General features: G+C 50.5%; 1 protein-coding gene across 3 annotated transcripts in view; it reads left to right on the top strand.

Moving 5' to 3' along the window:
- Nucleotides 1-20,659, top strand: part of LOC101946673 (uncharacterized) — a 107,581-nt gene that overhangs the window by 61,331 nt on the left and 25,591 nt on the right. Inside the window, exon 1 of one of the 3 annotated variants that reach the window (XM_065561312.1) lies at nt 18,170-18,471. The exons of 1 other annotated variant lie outside the window; for it this stretch is intronic. The gene's annotated coding sequence lies outside the window, so the exon portion shown is untranslated. Of the gene's footprint in view, nt 1-18,169; nt 18,472-19,547; nt 19,676-20,659 lie in introns of those variants that run through there. One more of the 3 variants, XM_065561313.1, reaches the window with a different exon arrangement.

Genomic DNA, 20,659 nt, shown 5'->3' with positions numbered 1-20,659 from the left:
TCCTCTGAGAGAAAGAGAAAAGAATTGCAAACCCTTAAAAGGGGAGGGCTGTGAAGTGACGGGTGTCCAGAACCTGAGGGCCAGCGTCTAAGGGGGTTATTGCCTGTGAAACACTAGATCCCCTCTAGGATGCGGGATGGGGGGAGCATACTGGGAAACCAGTAGATAAATTCCCTTTTGTAATACAGCCTAGCTAATCCGGGAGTGTAAGGCCTGAGGTTGGGTCTTTATATTCATTTCCTGTGTGACTTGTATGTGTTGCGTCCCCTCCCTATTTTGTCTTGGAATCTGTGATTTTTCTGTTAAAGAACCTCTATTAATTTTACCCCAAGCAGGTTTCTGTTGTGCAAACTGTGCAGAGCACGTGTGCCACGGTGAACTGATGGAGGGGGGCTGGTTTCACACATTCGGGGGTGACAACCCAGAGGGGAAGAGTCCATCTGTCTGAACTCAGGGTAGATGGATTTGGGGAGTGTAACGGGGACGGACTCAGTCACTCCAATCCCCACCAATATACATTAATTGAGACCCAATTAGAGGATCAATTAACAAATGGAGCTACAGCTGAAGGGCTAATTAGAGGGGGAAAGAACCCCAGGTCCTGGGAGCAGATAAATGGAGAGGAAGAAAGCCCTGGAAGCAGGGGGACCGGGACCCCCCAAGCAGGGCAGAGATGGCTGCTGCTAGTTCTGTTCCCGTCCCACAGAAGGAGGTGGGGGAGCTGGCTGGGACGTGTAACTTTGTAAGCAGCACCACAGGCGCTGGCCACTGGCACAGCCCAATAAAGCACCGTGGTGATGAAGGAGCCCTGGAGTGGGTGTGGTCTGTGCCATAGGTGAGAAAGGACTCCCAGGTGATCCCCACCGTGACAGGGACACTTGGGACAGGAAGGTCTGTTGGGGTCACCCTGCAAGGAGTAGCTAGGCTGGTAGAAGCCAGGGGGAGACCTCGGTGCCTGTGGGCTGGCTGCTGGGGTCAGGGCTCGGTGCCATCGCAGCACAGCGCTAAGGCACTGGCTGTTACAAGGCAGGTGGTGACAGAACCATGCGAGCAGCGGCAGCAAACAGGGCGGCTAACAGGGGAGTTTGAGAGGGAGTTCTCATTGGAGGAGAAGGTACCTGTATTTGCATCTGTCCTTGTTGTTCTTGTGTGTTCTCGTGTGTTTGTTTGTAGGGGCCGGCAGGGGCTGGGTGCTGGGAAGGACGCCGAGCCCTGAGTAGGGGGCGGAGCTTGGCTGATCAAGGGGCCCATAAAAGCGGCCGCCCAGCCAGGCAGCGGTACAGCTGCGAGCAGCGGCAGCAAACAGGGCGGCTAACAGGGGAGTTTGAGAGGGAGTTGGCAGGAGGGCGCGGTGTGTTCTGTACTCCATTCCCCAGGTGTCGTGGGCAGGGACCGCAGCAGCCATGAGCCAATCAGCAGCAGCAGACAGAATGCAGATGGCGACATGTGGGAGCTGTGGTATGTATATAGTCCTAGCAGGAGACCTGGAACTAAGGTATGTATGTATGAAGTGTTGCCTGATAGTGTTACTGGAGGAAAAGATTAAGGGGCTGCAGATGCAGGTAGATACCCTGGTGGAGTTTAGGCGGGGGTTTGAGCAGCTGATGGAGGAAAGGCAAGGGGGGGCTGAAGGAGAATGCCCTGTGGCAGAGGTAGAGGACGGTGAGAGGGGAATGGAGGGGGGAGAACATGGGAGGTGGAAGCATGTGACTGTGAGAAGTAGGCCAAGGAAAAGAAGGGCCAGTGAGGGGGGAATAGAACTCAGGAATAGGTTCGAGTGTTTGGATAGCGAGGTGGAGGGGCAGCAGGTGGCGACTGAAGGTGGGAGGGTGAGGAAGAAGAGAAGAGCAGCTAGTCCGAGAGAGAGAGGGGAGGAGTTGATGGAGACAGCACCAATTCTGGGCCCCGGGAGGATTCAGGAAGGCATAAGGGGGAGCATAAGGGAAGATAGGAACAGGCACGGGTCAGGACTAGAGGGATCGGAGACTAGATTACTAGATCGCACTGTTGCCAGGCAACGGCAGGTGTATGTGATTGGAGACTCTTTACTGAGGAGATTGGACAGGCCTGTGACCAGGGCGGACCCGGAGAACAGAAGGGTGTGCTGTCTCCCGGGCGCAAAGATACGCGATGTGGACCTGCGGTTGAAAAGGATCCTAAAAGGAGCAGGTAAGAACCCCTTGATAATCCTTCATGTGGGAACAAATGACACGGCTAGGTTCTCGTTAGAGAGGATCAAGGGAGATTATGCCAGGCTGGGGAAGACGCTCAAGGAGATAGAGGCTCAGATTATCTTTAGTGGGATTCTGCCCGTTCCGAGGGAAGGACAGCAAAGGGCTGATAGGATTGTGAGAATAAATAGTTGGCTAAGGGAGTGGTGCTATAAGGAGGGCTTTGGGATGTATGGCCACTGGGAGGCTTTCGGGGACAGACACCTGTTCTCGCGGGATGGGCTTCACCTGAGTAGGGAAGGAAATAGACTGCTGGGAGGGAGGCTGGCTCATCTAATCAAAAGAGCTTTAAACTAGGAAGTTTGGGGAGACGGTTGGGAGATGCACAGTTAATCTCCACGCCAGATTCCAGTATGGAAAAGGTGAGTAAAAGGAGAGGAGACATAGCCGGGGAGATGAGATTGGACATAGGAAGGACAGGGGGGACGGACACAAGGAGGCCCGCAACATATAGTGCTGCTAATGGGAGACGGGCTAAACGACATACATTAGGGTGTTTATACACCAATGCCAGAAGCCTAGGTAATAAAATGGAGGAATTGGAGCTCTTGGTCCAGGAACTGAAACCGGATATCGTAGGAATAACGGAAACGTGGTGGAATGGCAGTCACGACTGGAACACAGGTATGGAGGGGTATGCGCTGTTTAGGAAAGACCGGGACAAAGGTAAAGGTGGGGGGGTGGCCTTGTATGTCAATAGTGAAATAAACTGTAAAGAAATATTAGTGGATGGATTAGATAACACAGAGTCTGTCTGGGCAATACTCACACTGGGTAATAGGACTACTAGAGCCTCTCCGGGGATAGTGCTTGGAGTGTGCTATAGACCGCCGGGATCGACCCAGGATATGGATAAGGAACTGTTTAATGTGTTTAGAGAAGTAATTACTAACAGAAACTGTGTAATTATGGGGGACTTTAACTTCCCGGATATAGATTGGGGAACAAACGCTAGTAGCAATAACAGGGCTCAGATGTTCCTAGAAGTGCTTGCTGATCAATTCCTCCATCAAGTGGTAACTGAACCGACGAGGGGGGAGGCCATTTTAGATTTGATTCTGGCAAGTAGTGAGGACCTTGTTGAGGAAGTGGTAGTAGGGGACAATTTGGGCTCCAGTGATCATGAGCTAATTCGGTTTAAAATACATGGAAGGAGTAACAGAATTAAATCAAAGACTAGGGTTTATAATTTTAAAAAGGCCAATTTTAACAAACTAAGGGGACTGGTAAGGGAAGTGGACTGGGCAAACGTATTAATGGATTTAAAAGCAGAAGAAGCCTGGGATTACTTTAAGTTAAAGATGCATGAGCTGTCGGAGGCCTGTATTCCAAAAAAGGGAAAAAGATTACTAAGCAAGAGATTTAGACCGAGCTGGATGAGCGACCGACTCAAAGGGGCGATTAGGAAAAAACAGAAAGCGTATAAAGAGTGGAAGAGGGGAGGGATCAGTAAGGAAATGTACCTAAGTGAAGTCAGAGAATGTAGAGATAGAGTGAGAAAGGCCAAAGGCCGTGTAGAGTTGGAACTAGCGAGGGGAATTAAAAGCAATAGTAAGAGGTTTTACAGCCACATAAATAGGAAGAGAGCAAAGAAAGAAGAAGTGGGACCGCTGAAGTCTATTGCCGGAGAGGAGATTAAAGACAATCTAGGCATGGCGCAATATCTTAATGAATATTTTGCATCGGTGTTTAATGAGGCCAATGAAGGTATTAGGGATACTAGCACCACTATAGAGGGGCATTCGGGATGGGGGATTACCGTATCCGAGGTGGAAACAAAACTTGAACGCCTTAATGGGGCTAAGTCGGGAGGACCGGACGATCTACATCCGAGAATATTGAAGGAATTGGCGCGGGAAATAGCAGGCCCGTTAGCGATAATATTTAATGAATCTGTAAACTCGGGGGTGGTCCCGTTAGACTGGAGAATAGCTAATGTGGTTCCTATTTTCAAGAAAGGGAAAAAAAGTGATCCGGGTAACTACAGGCCAGTTAGTCTAACATCTGTAGTGTGCAAGGTGTTAGAGAAAATTCTGAAAGAGAAACTAGTTGAGGACCTGGAGGGTAGTGGCAATTGCGATAAATTACAACATGGTTTTACGAAGGGCAGATCGTGCCAAACGAATCTGATCTCCTTCTTTGAGAAAGTAACGGATTTATTAGATAAGGGAAATGCGGTGGACCTAATATACCTGGATTTCAGTAAAGCGTTTGATACTGTACCCCATGAGGAATTATTGGTTAAACTGAAAAAAACATGGGGATCGATATGAAAATCCAGAAGTGGATAAGGAATTGGTTACTGGGGAGAATGCAGCGGGTTGTATTAAAGGGTGAACTGTCGGGTTGGAGGGAGGTTACTAGTGGAGTGCCTCAAGGTTCGGTTTTGGGACCCATTTTATTTAATCTATTTATAACTGACCTCGGAACCGATTGCAGGAGTGGGCTGATAAAATTTGCGGATGATACGAAGGTGGGAGGCGTTGTAAATTCGGAGGAAGACAGGGATATCCTGCAGGGAGACTTGAATGAGCTTGTGAATTGGAGTATCAGAAATAAGATGAAATTTAATAGTGAAAAGTGTAAGGTGATGCATTTGGGGATGACTAATAACAATTTTAGTTACAAGATGGGGATGCATTGGTTAGAAGTAACGGAAGAGGAGAAGGACCTATGGGTTCTTGTAGACCGCAGGATGACTATGAGTCGACAATGTGACGTGGCGGTGAAAAAAGCCAATGCGGTCTTGGGATGCATTAGGCGAGGTATATCTAGTAGGGATAAGGAGGTCCTGCTTCCGTTGTACAAGGCGCTGGTGAGACCTCATTTGGAGTACTGTGTGCAGTTCTGGTCTCCCATGTTTAAAAAAGATGAACTCAAACTGGAACGGGTGCAGAGAAGGGCCACTAGGATGATCAGAGGAATGGAAAAGCTGTCGTACGAAAGGAGACTAGAGGAGCTTGGGTTGTTTAGTCTGACAAAGCGAAGGCTGAGAGGGGATATGATTGCTATCTTTAAATATATTAGAGGGATTAATACAAGGGAGGGAGAAGAATTATTCCAGCTTAGTACTAACGTGGATACCAGAACGAATGGATACAAACTGGCCGTGGGGAAGTTCAGACTTGAAATTAGACGAAGGTTTCTGACCGTCAGAGGGGTGAAATATTGGAACGGCCTACCGAGGGAAACGGTGGGGGCGACGGACCTGTCTGGTTTTAAGATAAAGTTAGATAAGTTTATGGAGGGAATGGTTTAATGGTAAAACATAGTAGTCAAGGAAAGCCAAGCAATGGTGGGTAAATAGTATAATGGCTAACGGGGTCGGGCTGGAGACTCTTGCCTATATGCTCGGGGTCTTACTGATCGCCACATTTGGGGTCGGGAAGGAATTTTCCTCCAGGGCAGATTGGCTGAGCCTCTGGAGGTTTTTCGCCTTCCTCCGCAGCATGGGGCAGGGATCTCTAGCAGGAGGGTCTCTGCCGATTGCAGTCACTAAAAACAGGATTGGGGACTTCAACAGCAGAGTCCAGGGAAGGGGTAGGGACGGTTTTATGGCCTGCAGCATGCAGGGGGTCAGACCAGATGATCATAATGGTCCCTTCTGACCTTAAAGTCTATGAGTCTATGAGTCTATGGTCTGGTGATCCCCAAAACATCACACCCACTAGTTAGTGTTTGTCTTAAAAACCCAGCTCCTCTCCCCCTTCCTCCCCACTCAAGGGATGATGTGAGGATCTTGGCTTTCATTTAAAAGTGGAAAAAAACCTAAACAAAATTACTTTAGTAGATATGCAAAAAAAACAACAACCCCACAATTGAGGAAGAAGGCTGTGCTGGTTAAAAAATGGCCTGGATAAGAGGGGAACTGACAGTCTCTCTCTCTATCTATAAACAAATAGAAGAAATGGGAAATTGATGGTAATTAATATGTCAGATGTTAGGAACTGTAGAAAATTGATCAGAGAAGCCAAGGGACATAAGGAGACATCTAAGGCCAGCTGAATTAAGGATAATAATAAGAATAGGTTTTTTTTAAGTATATGAGGAACAAAAAGAATCCTGCTAATGAGATTGGGCCTTTCCTAGATGGAAAAGGTAGAATTATCAATAGAAAAGGCAGAAGTGTTCAATAAATATTTCTGTTCTGTGTTTGGGGGAAAAAAGATGGTGTCGTCATAATGTATGATGATGAAAATACTTTTCTACTAGTACCTCAGGAGGATGTTAAACAGCAGCTACTAAGGTTAGACATTTGTAAATCGAAGGTCCAAATACCCTGCATCCAAGAGTTTTAAAAGAGTTGGCTGAGGAGCTTGCTGGAACATTAATGTTAATGTTAATTTTTCAACAAGTCTTGGAGCACTAGGGACGTTCCAGAAAACTGGAAGAAGGCTGATGTTGTGCCAATACTTAAAAGGGGTGAAATGGAATATTTTTAAAAGGATGCGACAGGGGGCTCAGGGCAGTGGGGGGAGCTGTGCAGGGTGCAGCAGGGGTTTCAGGGCAGGGGGTCAGAGTGCAAGGTGCGGCATGGGGCTCAGGGCAGGCAGGGAGCCTGCCCTGCCCCCGCTGCGTGTCGGGCCCGAGCCGCTCTAGGTAAATGCAGGGGGGGGGCCGCGAGGAGCTCGCGGGCCGCAGAAAATAACCCCGTGGGCCACATGCGGCCCCCAGGCCGCGTGTTTGAGACTCCTAATCTAACTCATCCCTGATAGATGTCTATCCAGCCTGCTCTTAAATATCTCCAGAGATGGAGATTCCACAACCTCCCTAGGCAATTTGTTCCAGTGTTTCACCACCCTGACCCAGGGCCATCCTTAGGCATACGCAGAATACGCGGCTGCATTGGGCACCATGTAATTTGGGGCACCAAATTTCATGATGCCTGTTGCAGGGCCGAATGATGGACGAAGCCGGGTGAAGTGGTAAGAAGTGATTTATTCGGTTACAGCATCCAGACCACTCGTTCCCCTCCGCCTTGCGACCAACAAAGTGAGCCCCGCCACCCCCACCCCACCTTCTCCCATGCCCCCCTGCCTCACCGCTTCCTGCCCCTACTCCCCCACCCCCCCACCCCCACCCCACCTTCTCCCATGCCCCCCTGCCCCACCTCTTCCTGCCCCTGCTCCGCCACCCCCCCTCCCCCACCCCACCTTCTCCCATGCCCCCCTGCCTCACCTCTTCCTGCCCCTGCTCCTCCACCCCCCCACCCCCACCCCACCTTCTCCCATGCCCCCCTGCCTCACCGCTTCCTGCCCCTGCTCCGCCACCCCTCCCCCACCCCACCTTCTCCCATGCCCCCCTGCCTCACCGCTTCCTGCCCCTGCTCTGCCACCACCCCTCCCCCACCCCACCTTCTCCCATGCCCCCCTGCCTCACCGCTTCCTGCCCCTACTCCCCCACCCCCCCACCCCCACCCCACCTTCTCCCATGCCCCCCTGCCCCACCTCTTCCTGCCCCTGCTCCTCCACCCCCCCACCCCCACCCCACCTTCTCCCATGCCCCCCCGCCCCACCTCTTCCTGACCCTGCTCCCCCACCCCCCCACCCCCACCCCACCTTCTCCCATGCCCCCCACCCCACCTCTTCCTGCCCCTGCTCCTCCACCCCCCCACCCCCACCCCACCTTCTCCCATGCCCCCCCGCCCCACCTCTTCCTGCCCCTGCTCCTCCACCCCCCCACCCCCACCCCACCTTCTCCCATGCCCCCCTGCCTCACCGCTTCCTGCCCCTGCTCCGCCACCCCTCCCCCACCCCACCTTCTCCCATGCCCCCCTGCCTCACCGCTTCCTGCCCCTGCTCCTCCACCCCCCCACCCCCACCCCACCTTCTCCCATGCCACCCTGCCCCACCTCTTCCTGACCCTGCTCCTCCACCCCCCACCCCCACCCCCACCCCACCTTCTCCCATGCCCCCCACCTCACCTCTTCCTGCCCCTGCTCCGCCACCACCCCACCCCCACCCCACCTTCTCCCATGCCCCCCTGCCCCACCACTTCCTGACCCTGCTCCTCCACCCCCCCACCCCACCCCACCTTCTCCCATGCCCCCCTGCCCCACCTCTTCCTGACCCTGCTCCTCCACCCCCCACCCCCACCCCCACCCCACCTTCTCCCATGCCCCCCTGCCCCACCTCTTCCTGACCCTGCTCCTCCACCCCCCCACCCCCACCCCACCTTCTCCCATGCCCCCCTGCCCCACCTCTTCCTGACCCTGCTCCTCCACCCCCCACCCCCACCCCCACCCCACCTTCTCCCATGCCCCCCTGCCCCACCTCTTCCTGACCCTGCTCCTCCACCCCCCCACCCCCACCCCACCTTCTCCCATGCCCCCCTGCCCCACCTCTTCCTGACCCTGCTCCTCCACCCCCCCACCCCCACCCCACCTTCTCCCATGCCCCCCTGCCCCACCTCTTCCTGACCCTGCTCCGCCACCACCCCACTCCCATTCCACCCCTTCTTCCATGCCCCCCTGCCCCACTGCTTCCTGTCCCTGCTCCGCCACCACCCCAACCCCACCCCACCCCTTCTCACATGCCCCCCACCCCACCGCTTCCTGCCCCTGCTCCGCCACCACCCCACCCCCATTCCACCCCTTTCCCCAGGCCCCCTCCCCCGAGCAACGTGGCCCGCGGGATTAGCGGGGTACTGGAGCCGGCAGAAGGGGTCTGGCCCGCACTCACCGGCGGTGGCGGCAGGAAGCACTCTCTATGCCCTGATCTAAATTGTTGCTGACGACATTGAACAGAAGCGGACCCAGAACCGATCCCTGTGGAACCCACTGGTTAATAACGACTCTCTGAAGACGGTTTTCCAGCCAGTTTTGCACCCACCTTAGAGTAGCCCCATCTAGGTTGTATTTCCCTAGTTTATTGATGAGAAGGTCATGTGAAACCGTATCAAATGCTTTACTTTAGATGTGCATTATTCTCACAACACACTGGGATAGCTAATGTTCAAAGTTTCTGTGCCGAGCTAACGATGCTGCATGTTCCCCCTTTCGCAGTTTAAGTGATAACAGATCAAACATGTGTTACCCTCCTGCCTGTCAGAGTTGGCAGCAACAAGGGCCGGGTTCAGTATCTAGGGGTTCCGTTTCAATAACGCAATGCAAAACCGGCTCGAGCCCCCACCCAGTGACTTGGCACAATTACACACCACCCCCCGGGTGCCTCTAAGAGGCAATACTTCCCCTCTTGCAAACACAGAGTCTGAGTGTAGCAAAAGCCTTTCAATAAAGGAGGGAAACAATGCGGCATTATGTTGGGGAAACACCACAAACAGGATTCATAACACAAACCATGAGCAAAAGACCCACCCCCAAGTAAGTTTGGCAGTGTCCTTTTCCCCTCGAGGTCTTAAATCCAGCAACCCAACAGTCACCCCACACACAGTTTCTGTCCTTGGTCAGTGCAGCCCCCAGAGTTCAGAAGTTCATCTGCAGAGTTCACCTCCCAGCCTGGGTGGAAGTGGGGGGAGGTATGGGGGGGGCAGCTTACATAGTCCGCTGTTCGGATTGACGGATGATCGATCGCCAGACCTCTCCGTGGGGTTCAGCTGCAGTCTTCACCACCAGCTGCACCCCTGCCAGCTGCCCTGCTATCCGCTCCTCTCCACCACGTGTGCCTCTCCGCTATCCACTCCCCTCCACTAACCATCCTCCTAGCTGCTCACAACTTGTTGTCAAGCTCCCCACTCTTAACACAGCTCTCAGGGATTCCAGCTCTTAATAGGGGGCCCTCAATGCTGGCATACTCAGAACCACTCGCCCAAAGCAGGTCTAAAGCTTAGATCTAGGAATCAGTGATTGCAGCACCTAACCTGACTCCTAACTGACTCAAAATTAGCTTTATGAGCACTATGGCACAAGAAGCCAAAATAGTGTCTGTGGCCAGAACCACTATCCCAGACATGCCCCTCAGAGGGGTTTGGAACCCATGTCCCTTCACTAGCGAGTGCTACTAAGTTGAGGTCGAGTCCCTCCTTCATAAAATGTCAAGTACAGTTCACATTACAATTCACACAACCGGGATAACAACCCTCCATTACTGCTGCCCCAATAACAAAGAGACTGGGGGTCCCACAACAGCCAAAGTGACCATATAGGCCAGCAGTCCATCATGCTAGGCAGGGTGGGTGGGCCCATGCAAATGAGATCAGCCCCTGAGGTCCTTTTCCACAGCTCACCACCACATGTCAGGGGAGAGCCCGTTCTGACTCTGCTTACACTTGTAGAAAATACAGCCGCCGTCTGCCCAGCACCACGCAAGTGACTGCACAGGTGCGTGCGAGAGGGTTTGACTCACGTGAGTGAGGAGACCTGCGATGTTCTCAGTTGTAGCTATCTGCCTTATCTCTCTAGACGGCTGTTGAAGGGGAAGTTGCAGAGAGGCCTGGAGGATGGGGTTGCGGTGGGCTTGCTTTGGGGGTGGGGGGCTGGGTTTTTTGCATTTCAATGGTGGTAATGCTACGCCGGAGCGGTCTGTAGGGTCGCTCTGGCTTCACAGTCCTAACGCTACAGTAATTTGACTTGGCTGGAGACCACTCGCAGGGTTGCAACATCACTGAAATTGGCCCGGACGCCTTTCCATCCAGCCCAGCCCAGCCCAGCCCAGCCCAATGGTGCTGCGAACTGGTGCATGGGGCTCGTCCTGTCCAGCAGAGTGCAGGGACCCTGCAGAGAACTCAACTCCTGGCGCCACCCGCTGATGCCCTGTGGGTAAAGCAGAGGGGAGACTCCCCGGCCAATGGGGATGGGGGGAAGAGCAGGGACCAGAAGGGGTCTCTGCCAGGGGAGGGGCAGGGACTGGAATTTGTCCCCCCAGGAAGTATTGGAATTGGCACCTCTGCTTTGGAGACAGGCTGCAGATTCCAATCTCAGTAGACACTGAGCATGGGTGGCAGATATCATAGGCCAGGTCAGGCTAAGCCGCCCCCAATCCGGCCATGGCCCGGCCCATGCTCCACCCCGAGGTCCCACCGTGGCTCCCTCTCTCCCCTGAAGCCGGTCTGGACTCAGATCCAGAAATAAGTCTAGAGAGACGTAGTTAAAAGTTCTGATCTCTTCTCAGGGACCCCTGGAGCTGAACTCACCATGGGGCGGAGTGCTGGGCCTTAGGGCTGGTTCCAGAGGAGACAGTGGTGCTGCCCAATGAAGTCATTAGAGGTGAAATTGCTAAGAACTGGGCTAAGTGATGACACCTCCACCCCGAGGCCCCACATGTGCAGTCGCTTGCGTGGTGCTGGGCAGACGGCGGCTGTATTTTCAACAGGTTTGATCTGTTATGGCTGAAACGGCGGAAGGGGGAACATGGAGCATCGTTACCTGGGCACAGAAACTTTGAACATTAGCTACCCCAGTCTGTTGTGAGAACAATGCACTTCTTTAGTCCCACGTAAAAAACCCTGGCAGATTAAATTATTTTTCTGGCAACTCAGTAAAAAAAACGGGCCAGGCTGGTCAAATACCAGTCAGGTGGGGACCCTCCTCTGGCCACAGTGGTGCTGACTCAGTACAGGACCACTGCTTAAATGCACTCAGGCCATGGCATCCCGGCCTAGGGAACTTTGAGCAAGTACAAAAACCAGGAAGGGGGGATGGGACCCCTCTTAGCCCTTCTTCCTCCACCAACAGAAACCACTGTCCCAGAGCGGTACAGGTTTGGGACACAACTTTCACAGCAAATGCACCTCTGCAAGACCGCTAGCCCTGAATGGAAACTTTCCAGCATCAGAAACAGCTGCTGAACCTATCTAGTAACTCTGGCAGCCCTGGTCCAGGGGACACTGAGACCTTCTAACTAACCTGCCCAGGGGATTCAACTATAACCCACGTCCCCTCCCCACTGCGTCTCTCCCTCTTTGGGCTTCCAAAAAAAATTAAAAAATAAATCAATGAAAAGCGTCAGGATAAGTCAAAGAAGAATCACCCCCACCCGGGCTGCTTTATGTGTCCACAGGCGCACAAAACCTCACAAGGCCACATTTAAAAATGTTTTTAGATCATTCGTCTTTAATGCTTCCACGTGCCACTTGGTCAATCCCCGCTCCAGCCCCACTGCTGCCGCCCGGCTGGTAAACAACCAGCTCCCCCAGGCCTGGCTTGGGAGCCAGACATTTAGGTTTAAATGTGAACTATCAAGTTGTGCACCCAGCTTACCACCGTAACCGTGGGAACTGATTCCCATTTCCATCACTCTCTCCTTGTCTTTTGGTTTCAACTAGCCCGTGAGCTCTGTGGGGCAGGGATCGGGTCTCCCAGTGTCTGTGCAGCACCCGGCGCAGAGGAGCCCTGAGCCCGACTGGGGCCTCCGCAGATACCACCACAGCACAAACGAATACACAATGGTTGTGTTATTTGCCAACTTGCACTTAAAAATGTGTTCGTTAATTATAAAGCTGCTGAGACTGGTTCCTGGTGCCATTAACAGACACACAAACATCAACCCCAGGCAGACCCACCCCAGCCAGGCAGACCCACCCTTTCAAATAACCAGCTGATTTCTGCGCAGTGAGATTGCCAGCTCTCCCGATCTTATCTCCTAACTAACTTCAAATCCCATCCATTGTCCAGCCAGGAAGAGGCAACAGGGGCCCTGAAAGTTAGTGGAAAGACTTTGAAACTGAGAAAAAAACTCAAGTCTTGGAAATCTAAGTCCAGTGGAAGGCAATGAAAAGGATCAGGGGGCCGGGGCACATGACTTATGAGGAGAGGCTGAGGGAACTGGGCCTATTTAGTCTGCTGAAGAGAAATAATAAATAAATAAATAATGGAGATATCCCATCTCCTAGAACTGGAAGGGACTTTGAAAGGTCATTGAGTCCAGCCCCCTGCCTTCACTAGCAGGACCAAGTACTGATTTTGCCTCAGATCCCTAAGTGGCCCCCTTAAGGATTGAACTCATAACCCTGGGTTTAGCAGGCCAATGTTCAAACTACTGAGCTATCCCTCCCCCCCAAAGAGAAGACTGAGGGGTCATCTATGAGGTGAGCAGCAGTGTGGGCAGCTCCTGCAGGCCTGTGTGTGGGGGTGGAGGGAGGAGGAGGCACAGACAGACAGACGCACACAGCCATGCAGCCCCCAGGGAATGGACAGAGAGATACCAACAGCCATGCGGTCCCTGGAGGACGGACAGATAGACGCACATGGCCATGCAGTCCCTGGGGGATGGACAGACAGATGACAACAGGAATAGGGTCCCTGGGGGACGGACAGACAGAAGCATGTGGCCATGCGGTCCGAGAGGGACGCATAGACAGATGCACATGGCCATGTGGACCCTGGGGGATGGACAGACAGACACATGCGGCCCCTGGGGGATGGACAGACAGAAGCATGTGGCCATGCGGTCCAAGGGGGATGGACAGACAGACACACACAACCCTGGAGCCTGTGAGGGGCGAGGTCCTGGGGGAGGGGCGCAGTCACCCCATTGTTCTGCTGAATGTCAGAGATGCGAGTCCCCGTTTTATAAAGGTACAAACTGCTCCATAATAAAGAGGCACAAGTAGACCCCGAGCCAGGCGCGCCGCGTGGTGTCCTGCCGCGGAGCTGGGCTGGCCGCGAGGGCAGCACCCCGATGGCACCGGGGGGTGATCCAGGCGCCCGTAGAGCCTGGGGCGAGGGGGAGACCGATGCCCCAGCGCCCATCAGGGCCCTGCCCCATGTGCAGGCTGCCTGCTGCTGCAGCCGCTCCCACCCAGAGCCAGCAGCTCCCTGCCCATTCCCGACCCACGCTCCACCCTGGGGCAGCCGGCTCCAGCTGGGTGGGAGAGAGCGCCCCCCCCACATTGGGAAAGTGGCCCCTGCCCAGCCTGGGATGTGTGAGGGGGTGTCAGGCTCCTGGGGGGTGCCCAGGGGACCCCAGGCTGCCAAACCAGGTTTGCCTGGACAAAGGAATGGGAGGGGGGAGGCTGCCAGGGCCCCTCCTTGTGCTGAGCTCAGTGGGGGCCCCAAGCGCGTGCAGGGAGGAGTGACCCCGATTGCCCTCCCGCCACGTGAACATGCTGCCGTCACACACACACACACACCCCACACACACACGGCTCTGAGGAGGGGAAGCACCAACACCCCTAATCACAATTCTGCCCCCCACACGCACACACACACAGAGGAGCAGGGCCGGCCCACAACATTTTGGCACCTGAGGCGGGGAGCTCAAATGACGCCCCCATGTCCCCTCGCTCGGGCCAAAACTTTGAAAGATCTTAAATCTGCCTTCTTCCTGTTCTACTCCTCTCATGGTCCTGCTCTGCTACCTACCCCAATAAAGGAGAACTAACAACTTAAAATGCCTTGTTCAAAAATTGTAAGTAACTCTTAACTTTCAAACGCCTGAACAGCAAATGTAACTTTTCTTGTCTGCATAGTAAACACTGGCATTTTTATCTGTTTGAATAATCAAAGTGGTGCTTTCCTGGCCTTCTTGGTTGCAAAGATTTGAACTGCTTCCTGCTGAAGGTCCACAGTCTGGGCTAGCTCATGCTCTACTGAGATGGTTTCAAGGCCGACCAGCCTCTCCTGTGTCATTGTGGAGCGTAGATGTGTTTTTATTAACTTCAGCTTGGAGAAGCTGCGTTCTTCACTGGCAACTGTTACAGGAAGTGTTAGAAGTATGCGCAGAGCAACAAAAGCATTTGGAAAGAGGGTGGTCATCTTATTTGTGCACGTATATTCCAGAACAACCTTTGGAGTTGATCCTGCTGAAATGTGTCTTGAAAGGGCTTTCAGTTCATCACCTAAATCACTCGCATCAATATCGCGCATGTCATCATGTGTCAACACTGTCTCTAGTGCCCTGCATTGCTGGTGTAGGTCTTCTTCAGGTATAGTGAGGAGTTTTGGAATATCATACAACATCCCAAATATACTGCTGTGTTCCTTGAGCTGCATGAAACGTTCTTCAACTGACTGTATTGCACAATCTAGCACCTGGTTAAAGAATTCAACTTTGAATTGGTGTTTGGGGTCTCTTATGGGATTATCCCGTGCCTTGTAATTAAAAGGTCTTCTTCTTTGGTGACTCTTGTATTCTTGAATGGGTGGGAAAATAGCTTCAGTGTGAAGTTCCTCTGCCAACTTGTGTGCATTCTTCAGAACGTTTTGAAATCGCTCATCTGACCGGTAAGACTGTAGGTGTGACTTTGCTATGTCTAGTTGTTCCATTGCTCCAGATATATCAAGGTCAACTCCTTGGAGTCTCTTGCTTACAACATTTATTTCAAACAGGATGTCATGCCACAACACTAAGCCACACAGAAATGTGAAGTTATGTATGTTTCTGGTGATTCCATTTCCCTCTGCCACTGTTCTCCCACGAACAGTTCCTGTCATAGCATCATCCTCCATAATGGCAACTATGGCATCATCTATCTTCCCAATTTGGTGTTTGATAGGCTTTATCGCCTCCACTCGACTTTCCCATCGTGTGGCACTCAGTGGTTTCAGTGTCAGTGAGGATGTTCCCAGATGTTGCTTCAAAATTTGCCATCGATGAGTTGATGCAGAGAAAAATACAGAGATGCTTTGACTTACATTAAAAAAACCAGCAGCCTCACTAGAAGCTGATGCTGCATCACTGACCACCAAGCTCAGTGAATGAGAACTGCACGGGACAATAAAAGCTCGAGGGTTTTACTCTCGGATCTGTGTCTGCACTCCTCTGTTCTTTCCTCTCATGTTGGCACCATTATCGTAGCCCTGACCTCTCATGTCAGCTATCGCAACTCCCATTGTGACGGTGCCCCCCATAAGGCTTTATGGAATACGCTTATGAATGTATATGTGACATAACTGGAATATGTTTTATGCTACGTATGCCATGTAACATATCTCTGTAAAGGTTCTGATCTACTGAATCTATTCCTCCTATTTGAATGCATGTACCATTTTCATATTCGAAGTTATGAATATTGGCTGTGTACTGGCTTGATTTTAACTAGCCTAGTAGAGCATTTGGTCAGCTTCCTGAGAAAAGTGCACATTAAGTGCCCAATCAAAAACCACTTAAGCCAACAATGCACTTGAAGATGCCAGTTCACATCGGAGCCTTCCCTGGAATGTGGCTCAGTTTTTACCAGCCAAGCCATGCCCCCCACTGCCCCCCAACCCCCTGACCTGAGCCCCTCCTGCATTCTGCACTCCCTCCCTGTGACTTTATGAGTGTAATATCATATCTCATTGGAAGGTGACAGGGCCAGAAAGAGTTAATTAACTGACCTGACCCATGGCCGAACTTTAAAGACTGGTTAGGAAGATCTGTAAATAAATAGAGCTTTGAAATGCAGCCGGCATTGTTAGAGGTAGAAGGGGAGGTGTTTGCTCAGGTCCTGTGATGTAAGCAAACAAGTCTGTCTATTGCTACAGCTTTGATTCAAAGATCAAAAAAGGAATATTAACATTTAGGAAGACACTTAAATTAAATAGTATTATTGTCTCTATGTCTCTTTGAAGGTTGTGGTAACCTGTATCTGAACTAGTTTAATGGATAAATTACCCTGTGCTAATTACCAAGATGTTTGGGAGAAGGAGAGTTAAGCCTATTGTTTTCTCAGGCCAAAAGGCTGCTGGAAATGTATAAAAACCCTGGGACACAATCCTGCTTCATCTCAGATCTGCTTTGGGTTTCAAGAGGGGGAAATCTTAAGCCACAAGGATTGAGATCCCCAGTCACTGACTGGAGTCACCCTGAATATGGACATTGGACTATAACCTATGGACTCTTTCTAAAAGGACTTTTGGCAACTACAAGCTCATCTCTGCTATGTACCTGAACCTCAAGAATTGAATTCAAGTCTGTCTGTATATTGATCTTTTAACCAACACTCTCTCTTTTCTTTTCTAATAAATTTTAGCTTAGTTAATAAGAATTGGCTATAGTGTGTATTTTGGGTAAGATAAGTTATAATTGGACCTGGGTGTGTGGCTGATCCTTTGGGGTCAGGAGAACCTTTTCTTTTATATGATGAGATCAGATTCTCTGTAATCATCATCATATCTGACGTGTGTGTCTGGACGGAGGCCTGAGGCTGGGCACGTTAAGGGAACTGCGTTGTTTGGACGTCTGAGTAACCAGTGAGGTACTACAGAAGCTGTTCTGTGCTGGTTGGTAAATCTAAGTATTGGAATATCCGCCAGCTTTTGGGGTTTGTCTGCCCCGTTTTGTTTGCAGTTCACCCTAACTGAGTGACCTCAGCTGGCTCCCACGGACAGCATCGTCACACTCCCACACCCCAACCCCCTGCCCCAGCCCTACATTCATGGCCCTGCATACAATTTCCCCACCCAGATGTGGCCCTCGGGCCAAAAAGTTTGCCCACCCCTGATCTAGGGGGTCCTCTTAAAATTGGATCCACATTGCACAATGGGCAAGTTAGCAGCTAATGAATTGTGCTCACTCAGGCTTTAGTCTGTACCCCTGATGGCCCAGCCAGCTTGAGTTAACAGCAGCCCTGCGCGTGAACAAGGAGTTTGTGTGTGGACGGGATTTGACTTAAGAGCAACCACTTGAGCTATAACGTGAGTTCACTAGAACTGGGCAATAGAAACCCAAACAGATTGATCCATGTGTTGGGAATTTTGAAATATAAAAAGAAAATTCAATCTGAACTGAACAGAAGTTGAAAAATTTCAAAGTTTTCAGCAAATCAAAAACTAAACATTTGTTTCAACCAGAAATATTTTTGGATGAATTTCATTTTGATTTCAAGCTTTTTGAAAAAAATAAAATTAAAGGAGTTTTCTAAATGAGAATTCATTTCAAACCAAAAAAATGAACGGTTCATTCTGAAAATATCATAACTGGCCATTTTGACATTTTTTTTTTAAATGAACAATTCAGCAAAATCAACACAAAGTCACAAACCATTCTGGTGTCACTGAATCTCCATTCTTTGCCAAAAATAAGTGTGTGAAAAGCTTTTTGCCTAACTCTGGCGTTAACTCTGCGTTGAAGAAAAGCCCAGAAAGTTCTGGCTGCTCCCGTTTGACGCTGAATCGTTAGAAACGACCTGCGCCCGTGAATCCTGTCTAGAGGGGACAGGCTTTTCCACTCACCCAAAAACATAATTCCCATAATACAATATGAAGAAACCAAAAGCGAAAGGTTTCACATCACAGGGATTTCCTGTTGTTGCCTAAGGGAAAGGGGCTAAGCTGCATCAGATTGTTCAGAGGACGCAGAACAGCCGTCGCTGCAGCCCCTGAAGTGAGACACCAGACGAGACCCAAACTCAGCAGCATCTGGTGAGTGCAGAGCCCAGCTCAGCAGTGACTTGCTCCCAGGGCCGGCCTTAGGATTTATGGGGCCCTGCACAGTATTATTAAAATGGTGCCCCTATGCCGATGGCAGCCCGGGCACAGACTGTGGGGGGACAAGGCAGCAAAGGATAGCGAATGCCCAGCCCGCCTCACGGTGGCGGAGAGTCACAGTTCCCCGCAGAGACCCCCGTACCCTCTCCCTCATGCAGAATGGACATGCAGAAAGTACCTAATTAAAAGCATTAAACTTGGGAATAAGAAATGTCAGTCACAGGTTTTTTGATATGCCCTGAAGTTTGTCAGACATTTATTTGTAAACACTTTGTAGTAAGGGCGAGGCAGCGTCCTGCTGAATACGACATTAAATATTATGGAATTCAGGATGCAGCTCTTCTCTGTTTGACATTTTCTTAATCAGTATTTCTAAGCTGATTTTATATTTTAAATGTACCCTTAAGCCTTCGTAAAGCAATCCTTCCAGATTACTACATATTTAACTCACTGAAACAAAGACGTTATTTTAAATTAATCGGTCACAGAGGTTTCATGTGTTCATAACAATGTTCATTGCTTTTAGAAAAGGGGAACACTAATTTACTGTGTGTGATCTCCATAACAATAGACGTGTTTCTGAAATAGGGTGACCAGATGTCCCGATTTTATAGGGACAGTCCCGATTTTTGGGTCTTTTTCTTATATAGGCTCTTATTACCCCCACTCCCTGTCCCGATTTTTCACACTTGCTGTCTGGTCACCCTATTCTGAAATTTCACCAATGTTAAAAAATATGTTTACAAAAATGTTAGGCATAACGAAGGATTTTATATCTTACTAGGTACTGATTTTGCTGGAGGGTTATCTTAAAACTAGTTCATCAGATAGTCAGAAATAAAGACAGGGAATCTCTTTGTCCATCTATCTGGAAGGAAAGGGGTGTTGTCCCTTTAAGAGCTCTCTTCAATGGGGGTGTGGGGGGTGAAGGGAGAAAGGGATGGCCAGAAAGGACAGAAAGACTTTGGAAGCAAGTTTTTTTTACTATAGTAATTAAAATTAAAATGTGTATTTTAGAGAAGGGGGAGCTTTTGAAGGATTTATTTCAAAAACTTTATGTCTGAAGATCCCCATTGGCCCGGGACGGCGAACCGCGGCCAGTGGAGGCCGCGATCGGCCGAACCTGACGCGTCAGCAGGTAAATAAACTGGCCCGGCCCGCCAGGGTGCTTACCCTGGCGAGCCGCGTGCCGAACGTTGCCGACCCCTGGTTTAAGGCTAAAGATGATTGTGCAGCTAAAATCTATGCAAGGATTTTTTAGAGATGTGATATTATACTTGTCACCAACTCACTAATGAAACATTTTTAAAGCAAATTTTAAATTAAGGGTCCTATAGACTGACATGTTCGGAGTAAATACAACAGTGACGCACAGCTGGTTTTGTCAGTAAATTCAGAACCTGACAGTATATCCCTGGGCGTTGGCAAGTGCCTGCGGAATGGCTGCATTCCCCCTTGACTGGCTCTTTAACAAAAACAACAAGGAGTCTGGTGGCACCTTAAAGACTAACAGATTTATTTGGGCATAAGCTTTCGTGAGTAAAAACCTCACTTCTTCGGATGCATAGAGTGAAAGTTACAGATGCAGGCTTTCACTCTATTTATCCAAAGAAGTGAGGTTTTTACTCACGAAAGCTTATGCCCAAATAAATCTGTTAGTCTTTAAGGTGCCACCAGACTCCTTGTTGTTTTTGTAGATACAGACTAACACAGCTATCACCTGATACTTGGCTCTTTAACAGTTTCAGTGTTGTGCTGATAGGGCGGGCAGGCTGGAGGCGTTTTCACTGTTAAGTTAAAAGAAGAATAGGAGTACTTGTGGCACCTTAGAGACTAACAAATTTATTAGAGCATAAGCTTTCGTGGACTACAGCCCACTTCTTCGGATGCATATAGAATGGAACATATATTGAGGAGATAGATATACACACATACAGAGAGCATAAACAGGTGGGAGTTGTCTTACCAACTCTGAGAGGCCAGTTAATTAAGAGAAAAAAAACTTTTGAAGTGATAATCAAGCTAGCCCAGTACAGACAGTTTGATAAGAAGTGTGAGAGTACTTACAAGGGGAGATAGAGTCAATGTTTGTAATGGCTCAGCCATTCCCAGTCCTTATTCA

This window comes from Chrysemys picta, chromosome 11 (assembly GCF_011386835.1).
Source record: "Chrysemys picta bellii isolate R12L10 chromosome 11, ASM1138683v2, whole genome shotgun sequence".
NCBI lineage: Eukaryota > Metazoa > Chordata > Testudines > Emydidae > Chrysemys > Chrysemys picta.
Note: the sequence above shows the minus strand (reverse complement) of the source record. Positions and strands in the feature narration are given on the sequence as shown.